Source organism: Prionailurus bengalensis, chromosome A3, assembly GCF_016509475.1.
Source record: "Prionailurus bengalensis isolate Pbe53 chromosome A3, Fcat_Pben_1.1_paternal_pri, whole genome shotgun sequence".
Taxonomy (NCBI): Eukaryota; Metazoa; Chordata; class Mammalia; order Carnivora; family Felidae; genus Prionailurus; species Prionailurus bengalensis.
The window spans coordinates 29612716-29637746 of NC_057354.1; the positions used below are offsets into that span (position 1 = coordinate 29612716).

At 44.1% G+C, this 25031-nt stretch overlaps 1 protein-coding gene across 4 annotated transcripts in view; it reads left to right on the top strand.

The window, feature by feature from the left end:
- Window positions 1-5254: 5254 nt before the first annotated feature.
- PTPRA (protein tyrosine phosphatase receptor type A) overlaps window positions 5255-25031 on the top strand; it is a 160973-nt gene continuing 141196 nt past the window's right edge. For 2 of the 4 annotated variants that reach the window (XM_043602748.1, XM_043602750.1), the window contains exon 1: window positions 5325-5364. The gene's annotated coding sequence lies outside the window, so the exon portion shown is untranslated. Of the gene's footprint in view, window positions 5365-25031 lie in introns of all 4 variants that reach the window. The other 2 variants (XM_043602749.1, XM_043602751.1) reach the window with 2 other exon arrangements.

Here is a 25031-nt window from a genome sequence, read left to right on the forward strand (position 1 = left end):
TGAATTGAGTGCTTGAAAAGAGTGACTCAGAGCCTGGTAAGGTGTTTCTTTTTCTTCTTTTCCCTCCATATGATTTGTAAAAAATGTAAGTTTGAATATCTTCCAAGGGGATATAAATCACACTACAAACCGGCCATTTGTTATGCTCACCACTTATTACTTGGGGCAAGAATTTGGACAGGATAGAACAGTCGTTTCTGCTTCACGATATTTGGGACATGAGCTGGAAGACTCAAAGGCTGGGGTGACCTGACATCGGGGGGCTGAAATCATCTGAAGGCTTGCTAACTCACAAGTCTGGGGGTTGAAGCTGGTTGTTGACGGGAACCTTGGCTGGGGTCGTGGGCCAGAACACCTGTGACCCAGGAGAGTTCACAACATGGCAGCCGGGTTCCAAGGATGGCCTCCCAAGGGAGCCAGACAGAGCTGTGCAGCCTTCCCAAACCAGCTTTGGAAGTCACACAGGGCCCATGAGTACCTGCCACATTCTGTCAGGTGGGGGGACATTCCCACCCCGTTTCAAGGGCATATAGACTCTTCTTGCTAGGGGACAGGCAAGGCTCTGGAAGAGTGTGCAGAGCCCACACTGTGGCCAGTTTTGGGAATCCCAGTTAGGCACAGCCCATCAGCCTTCTATCACAATCAGCAGATAGGTCCAGGGAGAGGAAAAGAGATCCCAATATTAGGCTCATCATTTGGAGTTCTTCCTCCCCAGGCTTGGCCTCACAATTGCTCACTGCCCTGGCAGTTCTTCGATGCCTTTTTAAATTTTTTTTTTTCAACGTTTATTTATTTTTGGGACAGAGAGAGACAGAGCATGAACGGGCGAGGGGCAGAGAGAGAGGGAGACACAGAATCGGAAACAGGCTCCAGGCTCTGAGCCATCAGCCCAGAGCCCGACGCGGGGCTCGAACTCACGGACCGCGAGATCGTGACCTGGCTGAAGTCGGACGCTTAACCGACTGCGCCACCCAGGCGCCCCTTCGATGCCTTTTTAAAATGTTGCCTCCAGTTCCTCTAACTGTTCTCAGTGAAAAAGGGTTGGTATTTTGCAACCCAGCGTGCCCTCTCTGGAAAGGGGGCCCTGGGCACTGCATTGAGAATGTACACAGTAAAAAGCCTGCACCCCCAAAGTAACATGCCCCATATGAACTCCTGTGATGTGCAAACATTAAGCACTATACATAGGAAGTTTAGAAATAGGTGAGAAATAACGACATATAAACGAGGAGACTACATAACAGGGTGTATGCATGTGGAGACGCACCAGAATTGTCCCAGGGGAGAGCTGTCGGAAAATTAAAGGCAACTCTGTGTACTTTTTTGTAACGTTAAACACTGATTCCCTCCCTCTCCCAATATTTTATCATGACAACTTGCAAACATCTAGTTAAGTTGAAAGAATTTGCATTGAACATCTATGTACCCACCACCTGGATTCTGCCGTTAGCATTTTACTGTACTTACTGTATCATACATTTCTCCATCTATCCATCCCTCTATCCATCTTAAGCTGCGCTTCAAACTAAGTTGCAGTCCTTGGTACACTTCTGTCTAAATACTTCAGAATTTCATTAACTACAGTTCATTATCTGCAATTTTTTTCTTTTTAGATACAATTTATATATAATGCTCAGATCTTAAGTGTACATTTGCAGAGTTTTGACAAATGCATACACTTACAGTGATATTTTTAAAACGGTATTTCCCCCCCAAAATCTTAGATTGCTCAATTAAAATTAATGTAAAAAGCCTTCTACTCTGAAAGATTTGCACAGCTGCCCTGGGTCTACAGTCATAAATGGGGCCATGTCTTGGCCAATGAATGGGGCTAGGATTGCGCCTAGGACCAGGATTTTGGGACTGGGGGCAAAAAAATTGGAAACCTTTCTTCTGGTTTAGGATATCAATGACAGCCCTGGAGTGAGGGTGGAGGCCTTCTCAAGATAAGGGGGCTGCAATCTTTTTTAGGTACAAAGCTCAAGCAAATGACCCTTGGAGGTAGAACAGTGGCCTGGAAAGGCACTTGGCCCTCATTTACTCCAACTTTCTATCATTTTGCCTTGCTTTATTTTCATTACAGCATTTAGGAAATTTTCTTTTTCACTTGTTTGTTTATTGTCTGTCTCCCCATCCACAATCTAAATTCCTGAGAGCAGAGACCTTTTCTGTTTTATTCCCTGCTGCGTCCAGCACATGGTTTGCCTTCAGTATTTGTTGAGTGAATGATTCATTGTTCCATTTGCTAGATGGAGAAAGAAGGCCCGGAGAGGGGAGGTGATCTACCTAATGAAATAGGAGTCCTTTACCCCAATTCTCCAGCTCTTCAGTCCAGCCCTTTTCTCGTGAACCCTGTGACTCCTTGGGGCACCTGTGGGGTGGATGACGAGTGCCTACCTATACGTGTATGCACCTACACATGTAGGCATAGGCCCTGGCGGGCAGGGCCTAAAGCAGGACTGGGAGCAGGGCTTCGGCCTCCCACATGGGTGGGCCTGAGTACAGAAAACCTGCCTGCCTTCCTCTCTTGGGCCTGCTCTCTTATTCTCTCCTCTTGGAAGACATCCCTTTGTCCTGTGGTGATGGGGCAAAAGTGTGGAACCCCTGGGCCTCAGATGGGAAGGGGAGGCTGGGCAGGTCTCCATAGGTGGGCAGATGAGGATGGAACTCTGTCCTCTCCAGTGGCAACAGGGTCTGTGTGATTACTGAGCTGAACCAAACCAGGGTCTTCAGGATGGGATGTCCAAGACCCTGCCTCTCCTTGGTCTGAGGTTTTCTCACCCCTACATGCACACCACAAATGCGCTGACCACAGGGCCACTGTCTCATGGAGAGAAGGAACTGCATTTCCTGAGAATGGGTCACTTGCCAAGCTGTACATGCTTATAATTCTCAGTCCAGGCCTGGGACGTTCCAGGAAGAGTAGCAGAGGGAGACTTAGGTCACTCAGTCAATGCCAGGGCTTGAACCCCAGGGCTCTGTGACTCTCACACCCAACCAGCAGCATTTTCCCAAGTGTGACCACGTGTGTGTGTGTGTGTGTGTGTGTGTGTGTGTGTGTGTGTATGTAGAGGGGTATCCTTCAGATGATCTTGAGGATAAACACTTTTTTTCTAAATTTTACTTAAGTAAACTCTACCCCCAACGTGGGGCTCAAACTCCCAACCCCAAGATCAAGTGCTCTATGCTCTACTAAGCCAGCCAGATGCCCCGACACTTTTTATTTTAATAGTTATTTTAACATATGTTAGAAAGTGTAAGTAGCATGTCAAACATGTTGTGGTAATATAAGTAAAATTGTAAAGAAATCAGCCAAAAGAAGCATACTAAGAGATAATAGGGTAGGTCAGATGTACACAAGGCAAAACTAAGCTGGTGAGGTCTGGTCTTAAGGAACTGTTGCTACCCTAGCCACCCACATGCCTCCTGTACATAACAGTCTTTCCCCCTCCCCCCCCCCCCCCCCCCCCCAGGGTTTCTAAATGCTTTGAGTTCAGGCTTTTCCCCTGTGCAGGCAGATTGACTTGGGACTTTCTGGGAAATGTTTGGAAGAACTTGCCCCCATTGGCTGCCCCTGGGGTCTAACAGAGACTGGGCATGTGGCTAGAGTGTCCACTGGGCAGAGGCACGGAGGGTTTGGCAGTTTGGTGACCCCTCTGGGCGGGCCCTGCTGAGAGGGAGCAAGAGACACCACTCTCTTATAGAGAAGGAACTTCCCTGCCTGGGAAGGGACGGCCTGAAGGAGGCCCACCGCACCCCGTATTCCCAGGCCTTGGCTCTGGTCAGCATACACTCACTTATTCCACAAATGTGGAGGAGGGAGCGTGCATATACAGTCCTAAATTGGCGCCCCAACTACAAGCGGTGGTGGGGACTGGAGGTAATAGGGGCACCAACCCCGAGGAAATAGCAGCTGACGTGGACTCTTGCGCCAAAATGTACCCCCAGGCACCCCTTCTCACGGAGAGTTGCCGCTGGCCAGACTTCCCCTCGGAGCCACCCACCGCAGGCGCGGACTCCAGCTCTGGGATTAAGGGCCCCCCCGCAATCTCCGTTTGCACACTGCTCTGCAATATGTCTCCAGCCTGCAGACGCCCAACCACTCGCCCTGATCGGGGATCGGAGCGTTCGAGGGACCTCGTGTGGGGGCCACAACCAGGAGAACGTCTCACCCGCCACACACCAGCCCCGTGTAAAGGGGCTTCAGCTGCGGACGCCCAAGTCCGGTAGCCTGGGAACCCACTGCGGCCGGACAGACGTACGCGTAGCTTTGGGACACCACACGTGGGGCAGGGAGCCCCGGGGAGGAGGGCCACACCTGCAACCCTGACCCCAGTCCCAGGGGCGGAACGCATATCCCGGTCCTCTGTGCGGTTTGAGCCTCCCCTACCCCATGGCGTATTGCAAACGACATCCCCTCCGCCGAGCACCGTGTGTCGTATTTTTCTACTCGACTCGGTGGCAAGCCAGGCCCCGGTACGCGCATCTAGAAAGCGGGAGAGATTTCCTTGGGGTTTGGGTGGGGATGGCGTGAGCTGACATGGCGCGTAAGAGGACACTTATGGTGCCAGGTCCATTCTAGGGGCTTCGCAGGTTTCTCTCCCCGAGAGAGCCTACGTCCTTTTGAGTACCTTGCGGCAACTGGGGGGAGGGTAAAAAGTCAGAATGGAACACATTTGGAGAGCGGGGTGGAAAGGCAGCTTTTGAGTTCCAGGCCGTCCTGGTTGCTAAACATTGGTATAACTTGCATTTGGCCTCAGTTTCCGCATCTGTAAGCTGGGAAGAAGGCCCACGTCCAGGGGGCTGGGACCGTAGAAGCGGAGGGCGTTGGTGCACCGGCATCAGTGCCCCCGGGCTCCGGCTTCCCCGACGTCTGAGCGGCGGTGGGGCGCACTCAAGCCTCCCCGGCGGCGTAGGAGCGGGCGAGACCGTGAGCCCAGGCTCAGCGCCCTACACGAGCTAGCGAGCGAGCGCTCGGAGGCGCGCAGGGGCGGGGCCCGCGCGGGCCGGAGACGCCCTTTCGGTATGGGCCAATCAGCGCCCGTCTCTGAACCGCCAATGAAGAAGCGCCTTACAGCCAAGGCCGGGTCGGGTGCGAGGCTGCGGCGAGTGCGGCGCTGACAGAGACGCGCGCGCGCTAGCCAGCTCGGACCCCGGGCCGCGGCCGCCATCACCGCCGCCCGCACAGTCGCCCCTCAGCCGCTTCCCCTCGCCATGGAGGCGAGGCCGCCGCCGCCGCCGCGGAGCTCCGAGCCGCGGGCCGGGCGGCGGCCCTGAGGGCGTGTGGCGGGCCGAGACGCCGCCGCGGAGCCGAGGCGGAGCCGCCGTCCTCGTCCCCAGCGGTCCCGCCCAGCGCCGGACTCGGTGAGTGCTCGCGGCCGCCGCCGCCCCGGTGGGCTCCGCAAGGGGGGGGGGGGGGCGGCCCCCAGGCGCGGGTGGGAGGGGTCGCGGGCCGGAGCCCCAGCCCCTCTTTTCCCGGTAGCAGCCATCAGGCGGCTCTAGTGGGACCCCGCGTCCTTGCGCTGTCCGCGGGGAGGCGGGGGGGGGGGGATCCCCGGAAACGTGCCGGACAGGGCGCCGACCCCTCTCGACTGCCCGGGAACTTCGCGTGCGTCCTCCTGGGGCCAGGCCAGGGCGCTGCCGTAGTTCGTTCTGAACGAAGCAACTTGGAACGGTGAGACCCGAATCTGCTCAGGGCCATTTAATGGGGAGAAAGAGGAGAGCTCCTGGCATGAGAAAATTTGCTCTTGCGGAGACCAACTTTTCTTTCCCTTAAACCCCCCTGGCCCCTGTCCCAGGCCCCCCTCTTTTCCGCCCACTCCCAACTGTGGAGGCTGCTTAAAGAAGGGAAATAGGGGCTCAGAGCTGCCCAGAATTCAAAATGAGCCGATTGGGAACGCAGATCCCCTTCCTTTTTTTTTTACTTTTGGTAAATAGAAGCAACCTCGGTTTTCGGAGAATTGGTTCCTAATTGTACGTCCTGAAGGTACAGATGACAATGGCAGAGCCGAGGGTGGGTTGTTTGCTTGTGTTTTCGATCAGGGATGGTGTTTGTAGGACCGAGAGGAGGAATGCTCAGAGCCTCCGTAGGCAGGGGCAGATGCCTTCAGAAACCTGTTCCCGGGGTAGGGATTCGTGCTCCAGGACCAGTCACCTGTCCCAGGAGGCGTCTTCGCCGGCCGCCTGCTTGCTGTGACGGCAGCCCCAGAACCAGAAGATGGTGGGCGAGGAGAGAACCGAGCGAGGGTGGAAGATGGGCGAACATCCTCCTGCCTGGCCACTCCTTCAGAAAACACAGATCTGATGCTGTCACTTGTTTACTTAAAAACTCCTCGCTCTCCTTTTCCCACGGGATGAGTGAAGCCCAGAATGTCCCATCAGGTCATGCGAGCCTCTGGACAGGCTGGCCATTCATATGTACTCTGAGCTTCCCTCACCCCTAGCCATTCAGCCCTCACCCCTGCTGGACTGCCTCTTCCCGCCCCGCCTTTACCTGCCAAGCTCTACCTCCTTCTTTAAAGATCTTCTCCTTCGGGAAGCCTCCTGAGGCCAGGAGCTGTGTCTTGTGTTCCTTTTTGCATCTGCCGTGCCGGGAGGATTCTTCCTCTCCGTTGTCCTGTGGGTCCCATCCCGTCTCTTCCCCCTCGGGTGTCTTGTTTCTGTGTACTCCCAGACCCCCACTGCCCCTGAGCATCTTCTCCCGGGTGTTTCCTGAAGGCCTGCCTGCGTGGAGTCCCTGGCACGCCCGGGACTTTCAGGATCCTGGTTGCCTGTCTCCCCGTGTCCATTTCACCCAGTCCCTGTAAGTAGCCAGTCAGCAGGAACCGGCAGGTCTCACATCTTCCTGGTCTCCAATCTGCCTGTCTCTGAAGGCCTCAAAGCCCCCTGGTCTTTTTTCACCTCTGCTGGCCTCAAGTGGTCTGGCTCAGATGTGCGTTCTAGGGCGTGTGGGATCCAGGAGGCTGTTCACTGGGTACCTTTTAGCGAGTTATTTACCATCTGGATGAAATTCAGAGCCAGAAAAGCCAATCTTCTGATTTAAGTAAAGGCATTCATGTGCCTTCTGTTTGCCACGTGAAGTGCTTGGGATGCAAAATAAAAGCAAGGGAGTAAAATCTTTACCTTTTAGGGGCTCATAGTACAGGTAAGGTGAATACAAATACATCCTAAGTGCTATGACAATGTGATAATAGTAATAATAATAGCTATTTTATTTGCCTTGTGAGACACTTTGTAATAAATTCATTCTATGAATGACTTAATCTTTCAACAGCCAAGTAGGGGCTTATTCCTGTTTGACAAGGGTGGAAACTGAGGCCATATAGTGGGCAGATGGAGGAAGAGTCAGGATTTGAATCTTGGCAGTCTAGTTCCAGAGCATCTGCCACGCTGCATAGGCAGCATTCCTTCCCTGAGAGGTCCAAGAAAGCTTTCCTGGGAGGGGTGTTTGGGTCATGAAGGGTGCATATGAGTTTGTGGGTTGTAGACAGGATGTAGGAAAGAAGCAGCAGCGCGAAGGAAAGAAGGAGGGCTTGGAGGTGGAAGGAATCCACTATCCTTGGGGAGCAGGGAGAGGTTAAACAACTGGGTTGGGTAGAGGGGAGAAGGGTGGGAGATGAGATCAGGGTGAGCTTGCAGGGCTGTTTGTGCTGTTTTCGAGTTTGGGCAGTGGAGAGCCACTGGGGGATTTTAAAGACTGTCAGGGACCTGGGCTGACTGGGCTCTAAAAGATCGCTTCGGGGCAGTGTGAGGCCAGATGCTGATGCCCCTGCAATTTAGGAGGCAATGACCAAGGCCTACTGGGGCAGAATGATAGCCTCTTAGACTCAGAGGGAGGCCTACAGAGAATCCTCAGTTTTGGGAAAAGATCGATACATCTGAGAAAAAAACTCCAGCAGTATAAAAAGGAAGAGAGAAGAAAGTAAGTCTCCCTCCTACCCTGCTTCCTCCAGAGATGGCTGAAGTTTCCAGTTTCTGTGGCCTTACATAGACACTGTTGGTTTAGAAACACATGTCTACCTGCCCATGTTCCTCCGCCCGTGGTACATACCAGTCACACCTTTTTCCTTTTTCCTTAGCACATTTAGAAAATCATTCCATATTTGTAGATGTAAAGCTGTTCATTCTTTCTGTTGACATTTTAAAGTTTTTTTCATTGTATGGCTGCAGCATAGTTTGTAACTAGTCTTTGTGTTAAGCAACATTTAAGTTTCCAGGTTTTTCTATTACAGTGTTACAATGAATGTTTTTGTAGATAGTACATTGTTAGGAACTTATGTGTAAAATGATCTGAACCATGTATTTCTAGAAGTGGAATTACTGGGTCAAAGAATATATGTGCATTTAAAATTTTCAGACATATAGCCAAATCGCCACCTCTTCAAGGGGGTTGTACTAACTCAGTCATTCTCCTCCCAAAATGTGAATGGGACTCAGTGGATTTTGATCAGCGTGTGTATGTGATGCTTTTTCAGATAGCATAAGCCTACTTTTCCTTCACCTACTTCCCCCCCCCCCCCCCCCCCCCCGCCATGTGATTCTAACTGATTTCTTTTGGTTTATGGAGGGAGACATTGAGGCTCAGAAGGATAAGTGCCTTGTGTGATTTGTCAGCATGGGTGGTGGTTGTTTTTTAAGCAGTTCTGATATTTGTATTGGTCCAGCACCTTTCACTGGAGGCACTCAGAATTGATTTGTAAACATTGTTGTATTATTTTTCTCCACCTTCATGTGGAAAAAATGGGATGCAGGTGAAGTTTGAATTTGAGTTATAAGCAGGAAGCTGGCCAAATACAGAATCTTGTCTTTTTACTTCCAGTGCAATAACTAATAAATGTTCCCAAATACCAAAGCTGAAGAAATATGTTTTTAGTGAGGCTGAGTACAACAAAAATAGCACTATATAACACAAACTTAATACAATTGAACAGCAAACCCATAAATAACCCAACATTAAAATTTGTTTTAATATATTCTCTATAAGGATGGCTGGCTCAGTCATTAGAGCATGTGACACTTGTTCTCAGGGTTCAAGCCCGAGATGTTCAAGCCCCATGTTGGGTATAGCGTTTACCAAAATTATGTATATATACTCTCTATAGAAAAGAGAATTTATTAAATTGTAAAATTTTAAATGTAAAATTGTATTTGTTTTATTTTTTTAAATTTTTACCTTAATTCCTGTTAACATACAGTGTTATATTAGTTTCAGGTGTGCAAAATATACATACATTTATAATTCTTTTTAATCTTTTATTTATTTTTGAGAGAGAGAGAGAGACCGAGTGTGAGCAGGGGAGGAACAGAGAGACAGGGATCTGAAGCAGACTCCAGGCTCTGAGCTGTCAGCACAGAGCCCGACATAGGGCTCGAACCCAAGAACCATGAGATCATGGGACGTGTATAATATATTGATTCACCAACTCCATACATCACTTGGTGCTGATCACAAGTGCACTCCTTAATCCTCGTCGCCTATTTAGCCCATCCCCCCACCCAAACTATATTTACTTTATTTATTTCTTTGTTTATTTTTAAGTAGGCTCCACACCCAATGTGAGGCTTAAACTCAGCCCTTGAGATCGAGAGTTGCATGCTCTACCGACTAAGCCAGGCAGGCTCTTGTACATTTAAATTCACATCTATTTGTGTCAGTATACAGGCATGGCTTTTTTTAATAGTCTGTATACATGGAATATGATTTTTGTATTTTTGAAGAGCATCAAATATTTTATACTCATTTATGTATCTAATTTATATATAAATATTTTTAAATTTTAATTAATTTTTTTTTTTATTTTAGAGAGAGAGAGAGCACGAGCAGGGAGAGGAAGAGAGAAAGAGAATCTTAAGCAGGCTCCACGCTCAGCTCAGAGCCTGACACGGGGCTCTGTCTCCCTAACTGTGAGATCATGACCTGAGCCGAAATCGTCAGTTGCTCAACCGACTGAGCTGCCCAGGCGCCCCTCATTTATGGATCTGATTTAAATCACAGAATAGTATTCTATGCATTGATAACAGTAATTTAATTCTTTTTACTATTATAAATGATTTTGGTTAAGATTTTTTTTTGGTTAAGATTTTATTTTTAAGTGATCTCTATACCCATCATGGGGCTCAAACTCACAGTCCCAAGATCAAGACTCGTATCCTCTGCTGATTAGGCCAGCCAGGTGCCCCATAAAGGGTACTTTTCAGCACCTTTCTTCAAATACTTCTTTTGGATTATTTTCTTGGACTCTTGCTCCTAAGATGGGTTCACTGAGTCAGGTTATGGTTCCAGTGCCAAATTGCTATCTGGAAAGGTTGAACTACATTATAACATTATCAGCAATTTATGTGGCCCTTTTTCCTGACAATCCAGTCAATGGTATTACAAACAAAACCTAATATTTGATTTTATTAATTTAACCAAAACATAATGGCACTTTGAATTAGGTTTAATTTACATTTCTCTGGAAAGAGACCAGTAGCTCATTTAGATTTTGAAATAAGTACAGTGCTATGTTATGTATCCTATCCAAGAGTTATGTATTTAAAGAACTTTTTTTTTCACCCAGTGTTTGTTTATTTTTGAGAGAGAGAACATGAGCAGAGGAGGGGCAGAGAGAAACGGGGACAGAGGATCTGAAGGGGGCTCCGTGCTGACAGCGGCGAGCCAGATGTGGGGCCTAAACCCACGAATCGTGATACCATGACCTGAGTTGAAGTTAGACGCTCAACCGACTGAGCCACCTAGGCACCCCTAAAGGCAACTTGTTTTTAAGGAAATACACGGTTAATAAGTCAGAAATATTGTGGAAATTTAGGTATGAAACATAAGACTAGATGCTGTTTAACTGAGAATACTAGACATTGTGCCAGGAACTGGGGATATCCTAGAGTAACATGGATGTGATGTATGACCTTTCACATTTGTGAGCTAATGCCAGAGAAATTCAATGTTAGACAGTACTTAAAAATTTACAAAGGTCCTGAGCTGAGAAGGGGTTTAGTAACTTAGGGCATTGCTTCTCTAACTTGAATGTTCAACCATGGCGGGGGGGGGGGGGGGGGGGGGGGGGGTTGGGGACCTTGTTAAAATGCCAAGTCCTAATTCAGTAGGTCTAGGGTGGGACTTGGGATTCTGCATTACTAACCAGCTCCCTGGTGAGGCAGATACTGCTGTGGGTGGCTTGATCACATTTAGAGTAGCAAGGCCTAATTGAGGCCTTTGTGAGTAAGAGGGGTAGTTCTCCACACTGGCTGCACTTTAGATTCACCCGAGGAACCTAAAAAATCAGGGATGCAAATACCCCACCCCCAGGTATTTTGATTTAGTTGGTCTAGGGTGAGAGGCCTGAGAATGTGTATTTTTTTTTAACTCCCCAGGTGGTTCCAGTAGGCAGCCAGGGCTGAGAACTACTGGGCTAGAGAGAGGCAGGAGCCAGAGTTGAAGGGCCCTATATGACATGCAAGGGTGTTGGACTTTATCCTGAAGGCAGAGCTAAGCCATTATAGGATTATAAAAAGGAGAGTGAACTAATCAGATGTGCAGTTGTAAAAAGTTCACTGTAGCTGCAATCTGGAGCGGTAGTTTTCAAAGTGAGGTAGGTAGGATGATTCACTGTGATGCTGGAAGAAAATTAGAGCTTTTTATCATTTTTATGATAAAGCATTAAATTTAGGTATTGTCACTGGCATCTTTTTGGGTCTGTAAGTCAGTGTTAATGTGTTAACTGTAGAACTTTGGGTGTCCTCAAGGGAGTTCTGCTGTGAGCAAGCAGATCCATAACCATACATTTGCTTTCAGTATATTGCATCATTGATAACAGTTTATGTTAGTTTTTATTAAAACTAATCCTCACAAAATGGACAAGTGACTTAAAGCAATTTCTGCAAAGAAACCAGGGACTGAAGAAAATACGAATAATGCAAGCACAAATAGCTGACCCTTGTTCAGCTATTATTACAAACTCTTGGTGAGCTACTAAATCAGGTTGAATAAGTCAGCCCTTAATATATTGGAAGGTATAGAGAAGCCTATTTAAAACATGGATTTACATCCTCTGTCACTGATGGGAATCTTGTTTTAAGAGTGTGTAGAACCTTGAGATATGAAATAATGAAATATAAGCCTGTCATTAGTACCAAGACATCTGAAAACAGCATGCAGAGAAACTCTACATTTTTCTTTTTCCAGTGATGTTTAAAGTTATAGGTTATTCAGTGAGATGCTTTACACAATTTTATTAACCTAGTGACTAAAGTGTATGTTTTGAGGTTTCTCGTTCTTATGGAAGACAAAAAGACACATACCATTGACAGGTTCTTCCTGTTGTGCCCTACCCACCAAAAGGCTTGCTTTAAAAAAAAGTATGGAAAACAATATGTCAAGAAACCAAAATGCATTCCTTTTTCAGCAAATACTCTTGTATGATGAACAGAAAATGTTGCTGAAGATTTGAACAGTATTAGGACAAATTCTGCAGTATGGGAGGTTTGCTATATGTAATTATAAAAGTATAGAAGCTTCTATCATGTCTTAGTATTTGCTAGGTTTTCTTTTAATAATACCGCCCCCCCCCCATTACATCTTTTGTGAGCTACTGGAGGAAGATTATACTGGAGAAGACATAATAGTAAATGATTGCTTTAATGACACTGCTGTGTGGAATAATTGTCTAAATGTAAACTACCGACAAAGTTGCTTTGACTGAATAAAAGGATGAAATTCATTCACTGCCTCTTCATGGACTATTGAGGCAGGTTATCATTTGTTGGCTATCTTGTAGAGTTGATATTATGCATTTTTCTTTTACAAAAAAAATTGTTGACTTTTTCTGTGTGTGCTACCTGGCAAATATTATTTGAAAAATTAATATCCTCAATCTGTCTCTTCAAGTAAAGGTGTTATCTTAACAGTGAATGAAAAGTAACCACTTTTTCTCTTACAAAGAAATGTGCTCTGGAGTAGTCTTTTCCTCGTAATTAAAAAAAAAAGCTTTATTGAAATATAATTTACATATCATAAATTCACCCTTTTAAAATGTACAGTTCAGAGGTTTTCAGTATATTCTTGGAGTTGTACAGTCATCACCACTATCTAATTTCAGAACATTTTCATCATCCCAAGAAGAAATTATGCACCCATTAGTGTCATTCCCCGTTCAGCCCATCCCCCAGCCTCCGGCAGTCAGGTTACCTTTCTGAGTCTATGGATATGCCTGTTCTGGACATACCATATAAATGGAATCATACAATGTGTGGCTTTTACCTAGTTAATGTTCTTGGGGTTCCTCCATGTTGGGCATGTATTCGTACTTCATTGCTTTTTGTAACTGAGTGATACAATGTCCCATTATATGAATACACCACATTTTGTTTATCCCTTAATCAGTTAGTGAACATTTGGATTGTTTCCACTTTTTGCCTATTAATGAATAATGCTGTCGTGAACATGTTTCTACGTAGACACATGTTTTAATTTCTCTTGAGTATATGCCCTGGGAGTGAAATTGCTGGGTTAAATGGTGATAACTCTTTAACTTTTAGAGGAGCTGCCAAAACCGTTTTCTAAAGCAGATGCGCCATTTTGCAGTTGTAGCAGCAGTGTACCAGCGTTCTGGTTTCTCCATATCCTCAACAACACTTGTTGTTCTGTATTTTTTTTTTTTTTTGTAGGCTCCACACCCAATGTGGGGCTGGAATTCACAACCCCGAGATCAAGAGTTGGGGGCTCACTGACTGAGCAAGCCAAGTGCCCCCTCTGCATTCTTGATTAAGCTATCTTAGTGGGTGTGAAGTAGTATCTCATTGTGGTTTTTATTTGCATTTCTCTGATGATTCATGATGTCATTGTTATTTTGTTGCACCTATAAAAACTCTCATAACTCTACACATGAAAAACTTGGAAACATAATTTGTTACCTGATAAAAATCTCCAAATGTATTTCTAAAAAATGTCCAGATGATCTAGTGAAATAAAGGACCTAGACATTGATCATCAGTGGTTGTTAAAACCATTAGGAAAGTTTATAATAGATCAGACTGACAGTCTTATGATTAATTATGTTATCTTCAAAATGGATACAACTAAACCTTATGTTCCTCCAGTGCTGTACAGTAGGAAAAATATAACACCATTCATGAAATATTCTCCCCCAAACAAAATAAGATCAAATCTGACTTATTAAATTTCTAGATTTAACACAAGTTTATAGAATGTAATTAGAAAATCATAATGTGAGAAATTCTACAGACGAACCCAGTTACTTCAAATAATGCAAAAAAAAAAATGGAGAATTATTACAGATTAGCAAAGACTTGAGACATTAACTCAATGTTATATGTATACCTTGTTTAGATCCTGTTTCATATAAACCAGCTGTAAAAAGATATTTATGAAACCATTGGCAATAATTTGAATATCATCTGTATATTTGATGATTTTTGAAAAATTATTTTAATTATTTTGAAGTATTAGTATTGGAGTTATATTAAAAGGCAAGACTCCTGGGGTGCCTGGGTGGCTGAGTCAGATAACCATCCAACTCTTGGTTTAGGCTCAGGTCATAATCTCAGTCATGGGATTGAGCCACGATGTGGAGCCTGCTTGGGATTCTCCCTCCCTCTCTCTTTCTACCCCCTCCCTACCTCAAAAACAAACAAACAAACAAACAAACAAACAAAAAAACACGACTGTTTTCTCTTAGAGATAAGTACTGTAGTATTTATGGATGAAGTAATGCGATGTCTCAAATTTGTTTTAAAATAATTCATTGTGGGGGCATCTGGATGGCCCAGTCGGTTCAGTGTCCCACTTTGGCTCAGGTCATGATCTCATAGTTCTGTGAGTTCGAGCCCCGCCTTGGGCTCTATACCGACAGCTCAGAGCCTGGAGCCTGCTTCGGATTCTGTGTCTCTTTCTCTCTCTGCTCCTCCCCCACTCACACTCTGTCTCTCTCCAAAATAAATAAAAACATTTTTTAAAAGTTAAAAAAATAATAATTCATTGTGGGGCCACCTGGGTGGTTCAGTCAGTTGAGTGTCTGGCTCAGGTCATGATCTCACAGTTTGTGGGATCGAGCCCTGCATAGGGCTCTGCACTGACAGGGTGGAACCTGTTTGGGATTCTGTCTCTCCCTCTCTCTTCCTGCCCCTCCCCTGCTTGTATGCATGTGCGTGCTCACGCTCTCTCTCTCGCTCTCTCTCTCTCTCTCAAGATAAATAAACTTAATTTGGTCATTTATAGATGATTTACCATATATTAATAGTTATCGAAGCTGGATATATGTATAAAAGAGTTTATTATAGAGTTTGCACTTCTTTTGGGTGTTTCAACATTTCTGTAGTAAAAAGTTAAAAAAGAAAATACTTTAAGTGAATAGTTTTAGTGGGATTGCAAATCCATTTGTTAGGAATAAAAAAATGTAACATCTTCTGATTAGTTTTCAAGAGTAATTGCATCAGGGAAGATGGACATTTGCCAGCGAGATTTAAAGGAAAATGTTTGTATAATGGTTGGGGTTGGAAAAATAAATGGCCATGATTTAGTAAGCACTGCCATAGTGTTCCTTCCTTTTGGGCCCATATTTCTTTCTGGCTATGATAGCCATTAAAGCCAAGCATTGATTTGAGACCAACTTTTAGATTGCTCTGTCGTAAAGTATTAGAATGAGGTTTTTCAAGCAGAGGGAGAAATATTTGATTATATGGATCACACTAATATTTTAAAAATTAACTTAATATTTTAATGATAGCAATAGTTTTTATACTTACCCATATAGAAACCATTATTGTGATCATTACTTTGTTACATTTGAAAATCAGTGTTTTGTAGCATTTACATTTATTAGTACTGTTGTCATATTTATAGGTGAGCGTTTTTTGGGGATGTATATATTGGTTGATTGGCTGGTGTATAGTTGAAAGGTTTGTCATTACTGTGGAGAATGAATTGGACAGAGTATAGAGACTAATTTGATGGTTGTTAGAGCCAGGAGTGATGGCATTCGGGAATGGTTTGGGGTAGGGCGAGTGGGGATAGAGATGGGGATGGGAAATGTCTGGTAAGTATGATTTAAGCAATAGAAATGTTAGTAGGGTTCCAGAACCCTGGCTTTTTAGAAGAGATGATTGTCAGTGAACTGAGCTTCTGTGTGTGGGAAGAATTTGAAACCTCATTGCTATGAATTGTGCAAGTGGTTCTCAAATATTGATTGACAAGTAAGTAGCTTAACCAGCAATTAGCTTTCAAACGTTGGTTGGCTGGTGGCTTAATACAATGCCGTAAATACATTAATACTACCCGTTAATAAAGAGAATGTCTTCCATTGATGTATCAGCAGTACTGTTACCAGAGCAATGTGGAATAGTTCCAGGACTTTCGACTGTTCTTCTAAAAGGAACTGGGGGAGGGGTGGCAGAGCTTATACAGGGATGCTTCTGTTCTTCTGGTGGTCCTTTCCATGTCTCCAGTGATGTGAATGCTTTACTCACCTCTCAGGGAGTGAGGCCAGTCCCCGATTCAGTACCTCTGCCTGCTTTCTCTGTGAGACCACTGCTCTTTGGTGCTCCTTACTGCCCGACTGAACCCGCTTACTTTGTTAACGGGCTAAATTCACAGCGACTTCCAGCTGGTGTTTCTCTCTTTACCCAGTCTGGGGTGCTAGCCTGGCCCAGCGTTTTGCTACTCGTTGGTAGAAGTCATAAAAGATTGCTTTTTCTTCTTGTAGTTCATACCCAGTTAGCAGTAGTGCTGTTGGCAGCAGTTGTGAACCTCTCAGGCAGTGATTCTTGATAGTGGCTGTCTATGGTGGAGGGGAGGCAAGTTTGAGAAAGTGTTGTTGTTGTTAAATGTTTATTTATTTTGGCAGAGAGAGAGTGCACAAGCAAGTGGGGTGGGGGCCAGAGAGAGAGGAGAGAGAGAATTCCAAGCAGGCTCTGTGGTGTTAACGAGGAGCCTGACTTGGGGCTCGATCCCACGAACTGTGAGATCATGATCTGAGGCAAAATCAGCATCAGACGCTTAACTGAGCCACCCAGGCGGTCCAAGTTTTTTAAAAAACAAAAAAAAAAATACATGGGGCACCTGGGTGGCTCAGTCAGTTAAGTGTCCGACTTCAGCTCAGGTCATGATCTCGCAGTTTGTGAGTTTGAGCTGGCATCGGGCTCTGTGCTGGAAGCTTGAAGCCTGGAGCCTGCTTCAGATTCTGTGTCTCCCTCTCCTTGCCCCTCCCCTGCTCGTTCGCTCGCTCTCTCTCTCTCAAAAATAAGAATAAACATTAAAAAAATGAAAAAAAAATAAACATGGTATTATGTTTTTTAGTCAGTGTATTTTTAAGTTCTGCTTTATTTAAAATCTTGTATGTGGGGCGCCTGGGTGGCTGTGTCGGTTGAGTGTCCTTTCTTCGGCTCAGGTCATGATCTCGCAGTCCGTGAGTTCGAGCCCTGCATCAGGCTCTGTGCTGACCCCTCAGAGCTTGGAGCCTGTTTCAGATTCTGTGTCTCCCTCTCTCTGACCCTCCCCCGTTCATGCTCTCTCTCTGTCTCAAAAATAAATAAACATAAAAAAAAAAAATCTTGTATGCATTTCAATAATTAGTACATGTGCATGTTAAAATATTCCCATAGTATTAAAAATACACAATAAAAGGTAATTCTCACCCATCTTCCAAGTTCCCCTCTTCAGAAGCATCCCCAGGTACTATGAAACTTGTAAAATCTTCCATAAATAATACATGCTCATACAGTGTGTTTCTTAAGTTTGACATTTCAGCTAACATTGAAGGAGGCTATGGGTGTCTTATGTTTACTCAAGGGGGTGAGTGTTAAGGCAAATTGAGGTGTGCTGTTCTTACCTTTGGGTGGGGGGTTAGGTGGAGTTCAGTAGTTTCTCCAGTGTTAGTGGGAGAGATTGCTTAAACAGTTCATACTTACTCAGTTGCATTTAGTTTTCAAAGGTTCTACTTTAAAGGCTATTGGAGAGTAGGTAGTGGTTAACAGAGCAGCTCACTTATCTGTGTGCTTTTTTTAACGTCTGAGTGGGGCTTTTGTGCACAGAAAGGACTACTTAAAATTACTTGGGTTTAAATTAATATTCATTTGATTTAAGTGGCAAATGAAAACCTTGGTTTTCCTTTGGTCTTGTTATTGTATTTGTAAGCATTGTAATTTTTGTACAGAAATAAGAGCAATAACTTTTACTTGCTCTTTAATTAACGTAGTTCAAGCTTAACATATGAAATTCTTTCATATTCCTTTATTAGGGGACTAAATTTCCTTGGATGTTTAAAATACATTTATACATTCAATCTGTCAAGTACAGCCAGTCTTTGATAGGTCAGAGTTACCACCTTAATAAGCAGAATCTCCTTAAGCACTTGAGCAATACTGAGAAATTAAACTTACAAATTTAGAAAGCAGACTCTCTTAAGACTTCCAGTGCTTTTCATTAGCTGAATCTGAATTACCAACATTTAAAAACCACATATCCTAACCTAACCAAAACTTAGTACTGTGGGTATGATATACCTTATCTTGTTCATGTCTTTTTCTTCCAGAGTTGTAATGTCATTTACCCAATTAAGGAAGAAATGGGAAAATGTAGAAAGGATGAGAGAGGGAAAAGAAAGGAGTAAATGTTATAAACTGTACATTTACTCCTCTAACTATCTTTCCAGGAGTTCTGTGACACACTGTCCTGTTTTTTTCTCTACCTCTATGGCCACTCCTCAGTTCCCTTAGGCCCCTCTTCTCTAATCACTCTTGAACTTCTCAAATATTTCCATCCTCAGCCCTCTTGTGTTTCATCCTACACATTCTTCCTGGAAGCACATGCCTAGGCCCATGGCTTCAGCTTCCGGCTTCTTGCTAATTAGGAGAAAATTTGTCCTCAGCACAGACTGGATGATAGCCAACAACCTACTGGTCGTCTCTCTTGGGCTGTTTCCCAGACACCAACAGGTTCAGAACTGCCCTCATCTTCCCTTTAAATGTGTTATTTTTATATTTTCTATTTTGATGAATGGCACAACCCAGTAACCCAGACCAGAGACTTCGATGATAATGTTCATGTGGTTAATGATGTGTTCCTGTCTGTTTTACCTTTAACATTTCTCAAATTTGCCTAATTTCCTCTATCCCATTTGTCCCTTAGCTCAGGTTTTTTTACTCACGTAGATGACTGCTACAGGTTTCTTAGATGTCTACTCATTACTTCCTTGTTCCAGGTCATTTGTCACATTGCTACTAAGAGTACTTGTTTTGACTTTCTTGTCTAATCACAGCACTCTCCAGTTTGTTTTTTTAATTTTTTTTCTTCAAGTGTTTATTTTTGAGACAGAGAGAGACAGAGCATGAACAGGGGAGGGTTGGAGAGAGACGGAGACACAGAATCTGAAACAGACTCCAGGCTCTGAGCTGTCAGCACAGAGCCCAACGTGGGGCTCGAACTCACGGACCGCGAGACCATGACCTGAGCTGAAGTCGGACACTTAACCAACTGAGCCACCCAGGCTCCCCAGCACTCTCCAGTTTAAAATCCTCTGGATGGGCACCTGGGTGTCTCGGTCAGTTGAGCATCTGACTCTTGATTTCGGCTCAGGTCATGATCTCACAGTTCATGGGTTCGAGCCAGTGTGGAGCCTGCTTGCAATTCTCTCTCTCCTTATTTCTCTGCCCCTCCCCCCTCAAAATAAAATAAAATCCTCAATAAAATTCATACTCCTTATCATACCAAGTTTTTGCATTCCAACTCCTCTTAGCCTTTCTAGCCTTACCATCCCCCCCCCACCATGCCCATTGTGCTATACTTCTTCAGATTGTCTGCCTTTGGCTAGACTGCCCATATCCCTCTTTGCCTGGCATTATAATTTCTTATATGAGGATTACCTCCTAGAGTCAGCATTGCCTTACTGACTGCCTCAAGTCTGATCTAGGTATAAATCCTGCGCTTATTTCTGTCAAGTCACTTACCATATTGTGTGGTAATCCATACAGTTATGTTGTATAATAATCCAGACATTAGCATGTGCAGATTAGTGTTCTTAGAATGGTATTGGTGGTTCAAAATGGTAGTAATATGTAGTTTTGCTGAGGCACAAATTCATGTTACCTGCTCCTTGAGTTTGGCAGCAAGTGGGTTCACTTAGCTCTTCAGTGAGCCTAACCTCACTTCAGGATCTAAAGCTGTCTTTTTATTATTTCCTGCTTTTTCCTATTCATTTTTTAGTTTTGTAAGTTTTATTTTCTGATTCCAATACTGGAAAAGCTTTTTTTTTTTTTTTAATGTGTTTTTATTTTTGAGAGAGAGAGAGAGAGCGCGTGCAAGCAGGGGAGGGGCGGGGGGGGGGGGAGGGGGACAGAGGATCCGAAGTGGGCTCTGTGCTGACAGCAGACAGCCCAGCGCAGCGCTCGAACTCATGAACCACAAGATCATGACCTGAACTGAAGTCAGGCACTTAACTGACTGAGCCACCCAGGTGCCCCAAAAACTGGAACATAGTTTTAAAACAAGAAACTTTAAGCCCCTATTATGCCCTCAAAACTCAGAAGGTTTTTGGGGCGCCTGGGTGGCGCAGTCGGTTAAGCGTCCAACTTCAGCCAGGTCATGATCTCGCAGTCCGTGAGTTTGAGCCCTGCGTCAGGCTCTGTGCTGATGGCTCAGAGCCTGGAGCCTGTTTCCGATTCTGTGTCTCCCTCTCTCTGCCCCTCCCCCGTTCATGCTCTGTCTCTCTCTGTCCCAAAAATAAATAAACGTTGAAAAAAAAAATATTAAAAAAAAAAAAAAAACTCAGAAGGTTTTTGAGATGCCTTTTTCTTCTTTTCTTCTCCCATCCTCCTTATCTTTGGCATGAAGTTAGGGGATGCAAACTCAAACATGTATTTGGAGGCCAGGCGGGCACTCTGAATGAGAGGAGTAGATCTGCCGGGTCCTGTGCCACACTGGAGGTTCCATGGCCTAAAGGAGTTCACATTCGATTTTTTTTTTTTAATTTCTTTTTTAACATTTTATTTATTTTTGAGACAGGGAGAGACAGAGCATGAACGGGGGAGGGTCAGAGAGAGGGAGACACAGAATCTGAAACAGGCTCCAGGCTCTGAGCCGTCAGCACAGAGCCTGACGCGGGGCTCAAACTCACGGACTGCGAGATCATGACCTGAGCCGAAGTCGGCCACTTAACCGACTGAGCCACCCAGGCGCCCCTCATTTGATTTTTTTTAACACACTGTGCTACCAGTTTGTGACAGTCACTCTAACTGCCAAAGACTATACGTATATGATCCAGTTTATCTTTCTCTTTGAAATTAAATTCATAAAACAAAAGTAACCATACTATTACTTATTCTTCTAGACTCCACTGAGGTATCACCTACTTAGTGAAGCTTCCTGATTTCACCCAGAGATTACCTTTCCTTTCTTTTAGGATTGGCATAACAACTGTACTGTTGATCACAGTGTATTTTAATTACTTATTTTCATGTCTAATTTCCTGGTAGTTTATTGAGGACAATTATTTATTGATGAGCATATCTTCTATTAAGAGTTTAATACATTTGCGTTGAACATTGAATGAAGTACTAGGCAACAGGTACTGATTAAAACCAAAATGTGGAGGGTGGCTGGGTGGCTCAGTTGGTTAAGTGTCCAACTTCACCTCAGGTCATGATCTCACGGCTTGTGGTCTGAGCCTCGCATCAGGCTCTGTGCTGACAGTTCAGAGCCTAGGGTCTGCTTCGGATTCTGTGTCTCCCTCTCTGCGCCTCCCCTGCTCATACTCTGTCTCTCTCAAAAATAAATAAAACATTTAAAAAATTAAAAAAACAAAACAAAATGTGGAGGTCAAGAATATAATAACCCTTTTTTTTTCTTTTAGTGATTTGGAGCACTGTGTGTCTACACTAAATTTCAGCTTTGGTTATTATTACTGAGAATTAAGTTACCGAGAATGTTAGTGATGATGTCTGTGTTGTTGAATTTGATGTGGACAAATCTGTGTACAGATGGTGACTGAACAACTTAATCACAAATAAACAATGTTTTGTCCCCCTGAGAAAAGATGCATTGCTGGGGAAACTTCTTGCTTCCACTTTCATATGGTTAAGAGAGATTAAACACCTGATGATTATGGAAAATATCATTAGTAAAATGAGGAACTTTAGTACCCTTGGACGAAAAGGGATTTGGAATTAGCAGACTTCAGCTCTATTTCTGGTGATACTAATTAGCCATCTGACTACACAAGTCTCTCTGGGTCATAATTTCTTCATCTGTAAAGTGATAAGGAACTTGATGGTTTAAGATCCTTCTATCCCTAAAATTACTTAATTTGAAAACACTGTAATTCCTAAAATATTATGGCCAGTGAAGGAAGTACTTACGGTCAAGCTCTTTCCGAGGAGAATTTGAAGTAATTTCCTGAAATGTATGATGGCTTGTGTGTGTGTTTCGAAGTTCTCTAGAAAGACACCAAAGAAATTGGTAATAATAATAATTACCTCTGGGGGATAGGGTAGTGGATGGCCACTGGGAAGGATGCCTTCTAGTCAGTGTATTTTCTTTTATATATTTTGAATTTTATAACGTGTGCCTGATTATCTACTCAATAAGGACAAATGTAAATTTATACACATATACGTAAAAAAAAAAATTCAGAATAAAGGGAAGATAAAGGTCTCATGGTAAGGGAGAGGCATCCTGGGGATGTTAGTACAGAGACTGAGTCTATTAGATGCTGTGCAGCCATTTATTTATTTATTTATTTTTATTTTATTTTATTTTTTTTATTTTGAAAAGAGTGGATGCACACATGAGCAGGGGGAGGGGCAGAGAGAGAGGGAGAGAGAATCCTGACTTGGGGTGGGGTTTGATCTCATGATCTCATGAGATCATGACCTGAGCTGAATTCTGGTGTCAGGCACTTAACCAACTGAACCACCCAGGTGCCCCTTTTATTTATTTGTTTGTTTGTTTATTTATTTATAGGCTCCACATGCAACATAGGGCTTGAACTCATGACCCTTAGATCAAGAGTTGGATGCTTTTCCACCTGAGCCACGCAGGCGGTCCCCCTTTTAGCTATTTTTAAGTGCATATATCAGTGTACATTCACATTGATTATCGTGCTACTATCACTACCGTCCATATCCAGAATATTTTCATCATCCCCAACCGAAACTCTCTACCCTTTAAACAGTAACTTCCCATTTCTCCCTTCCCTATTCCCTAGCAACTACCTTTCATTAATTCTTCTTTTTTAATTTTTATAAATGTTTGTTTATTTTTTGAGAGAGAGACAGAGTGTGGGGGCAGGGGAGGACAGAGAGAGAGGAAGACACAGAATCTGAAGCAGGCTCCAGGCTCCAAGCTGTCTGCGCAGAGCCCAACACAAAGCTCGAACTCACGAACCGCAAGATCAAGACCCGAGCTGAAGTCAGATGTTAAACCGACAGCCACCCAGGCTCCTCTCTTTTTTTTGTTTTCTTTTCTTTTCTTTTTTTTTTTAATAAATACTGTATTTCCTTTATTCAAAGATAAGGAAGTATTTTTTAAAATTTATTTTGGGGGAGAGAGAAAACATGAGCAGGGGAGGGGCAGAGAGAGAGGGAGAGAGAGAATCCCAAGCAGGCTCCATGCTGTCAGCAGAAGAGCTCGACTCGAGGCTTGAACTCATGAACTGTGAGATCATGACCTGAGCTGAAATCAAGAGTCAGACGCTTAGCCAACTGAGTCATTCAGGTGCCCCTACCTTTCATTAATTCTTAACATTAAACACAATTTGGTCCCAGATGTACTGTATTACCTTTTTAAATCTTATATGTTGATGGCATTAGGTTACTAATATTTTGGTTAGAACTTTTTTTAATACAGCTCAGACTGGTTTTTTTTAAATTTTTTTATTGTTTATTATCTTTGAGAGAGAGAGAGAGAGACTGAGAGCAAGCAGGGAAGGGGCAGAGAGAGAGGGAGACACAGAATCAGAAGCAGGCTCCAGGCTCTGAGCGCTCAGGACAGAGCCCGCCGTGGGGCTCAAACTCACAGACTGTGAGATCATGACCTGAGCTGTAGTTGGCCGCCCAACCAACTGAGCCACCCAGGAGCCCCTAGCTCAGACTATTTTCTAACTTCCATTGTGGTTTTCATCTTAAAAAAAATTTTTTTTTAATGTTTATTTTTTAAGAGAGAGACAGAATGCGAGCGGGGTGGGGGTGGTGCAGAGAGAGAGGGAGACACAGAATCGAAAGCAGGCTTCAGGCTCTGAACTGTTAGCACAGAGCCCGACATGGGGCTTGAACTCACAGACTGCAAGATCATGACCTGAGCCAAAGTCAGATGCTTAACCGATTGAGCCACCCAGGTGCCCCAAATTGTGGTTTTCATCTTTGATCCGTGGGTTATTTATAAGTATGCCTTTTAATTTTCGAACATGAGGTTTTTCTAGTCATTTTTTTGTCATGGCTTTATAGGTTAATTGCATTGTGGTTAAAGATGTGGCTTATATGATTTCAGTCCTTTGGAAATTGTTAATATTTATTTGCTATTTGGCCTAGTATATCCTTCACCCAGATTCCACATTGTTAATGTTAAATTGTTAATATTTTACCATAATTTCCTTATCTTTGTCACTTTATCCTTCTATTTATACAGGTTTTCTGAATCATTTTGAGAAACGAGTTGTAGACATAATGCTCTATCACCTCTAAATCAGTGTGTAATACCTTTTTAAAAAAAATTTTTTTTAAATGTTTATTTTTGAGAGAGAAAGAGCGCGAGCTGGGGAATGGCAGAGAGAGAGGGAGGCACAGAATCTGAAGGAGGTTCCAGGTTTCGAGCTGTCAGCACAGAACCCGACTCGGGGCTCAAACTCAAAAACCGTGAGATCATGACCTGAGCTGAAGTCAGATGCTTAACCAACTGAGCCACCCACACGCCCCTCCTTGTTTTTTGTTTTTTTTTTAACGTTTATTTATTTTTGAGAGAGAATGTGTCCGAGCAGGGGAAGGGCAGAGAGGGAGACAGAAAATCCCAAGCAGGTTCTGCACAGAGCTGA